Consider the following 1,261-nt stretch of genomic DNA (forward strand, 5'->3'; position numbering starts at 1 on the left):
GGGGGGGGGGGAGAGGGGGGATAAAACTTTCTGTTTTGCCAGCTTGATGGAGCTATACCTCTTTTGCCAACATCTTATTTAACCGTAAAAGGTGGGCGGTGTTCAGTCATGAAATAGTTTGAAGAACTTCAGAAGAGATATCACACTTAATCCAATACAGGGATAAAAATAATTATTTTTTTAAAATTTGAAAATTTGAAAAAGTTTTGATAATTTAAGAAAAATGTTAAACTCCATTTCCTGTTTAATAATCCATCATAATTTTTGAAATTTCGAATAATAAAAATGCATCCCGGGTACCTTCCGATCCGACCTAAAAGAAACGAACCTACGTATTTTTCCGACTATACAATTCTCTGACCGAGAAATGTATAAGTTCTCAAAGTATAGGTTAGGTTGGGTTTAGGGCTCATTACTGTAGCTTCATTGGGAAAATGGAGTTATAATGTGAGGGTATTTGAAACTACTCGATATTTTCATGAAAACAATTCGATTAGTTCGGATACCCTTTTGATTTGATTTGACCCAGTTCAGAAGCCATAGTTCCGATTAGTTTCTTATCTAAAACATGCTAAAAGAAAGAGAAAGGGGGGGGGATTCTGGGGAGTATATGTCTTGCTTGAAAGAGTGTGGGGTGAAACCAAATTTAAAATCCTTTCTTTTGTTCAATTTATCATTACTATCGTTCCTAGAATCAAGATCAATAATAGGACTGTTGCAAAGGTGAATTTAAACATTATATCTGAAACTAATTTTAAAATATTAAAAAGAACGAATTTTTTTCTGTACGATGGGTAAACATTGCTTAAATCTTGAAGGAGAAGAAGACTTAAAAACTTGATGTAAATGAGGGGAAATCTTGTTAGGCTAATTTTGCTAAAATTTGCAAAAAAAGAAAATTTGTTTTAAAGCATTTTCCCTCAGAGAAACCTTCAGGCAAGGTGGTCAAGTAATTATACCATTTGCACCATTGCACAATGTAAAATGAGGTTACAGTCGTAGATTTCAAAATTATCCTTCAACAAAATACGAATAAAAATTCCAGAGGAATGATGCAAAGTTGAATCTTCGATATTGCATGTGCGAAATTGGGTTATTAAGCAATTTTCGCGCGTCGAAAGAATGCAAAATGTTTGCATACAATCACGCGGGACTAAGTTAAACCTGCAATTTAAATAAAATCGAAATTTTACAAATTTTATCGAAATGTATTTATTTTAAGTATTGGGGATTCAAAGTTAAGGGGCGGTGAAGGGAGAGG

The sequence above is a fragment of the Eurytemora carolleeae genome, unplaced genomic scaffold (assembly GCF_000591075.1).
Source record: "Eurytemora carolleeae unplaced genomic scaffold, Eaff_2.0 scaffold248, whole genome shotgun sequence".
NCBI classification, from domain to species: domain Eukaryota; kingdom Metazoa; phylum Arthropoda; class Copepoda; order Calanoida; family Temoridae; genus Eurytemora; species Eurytemora carolleeae.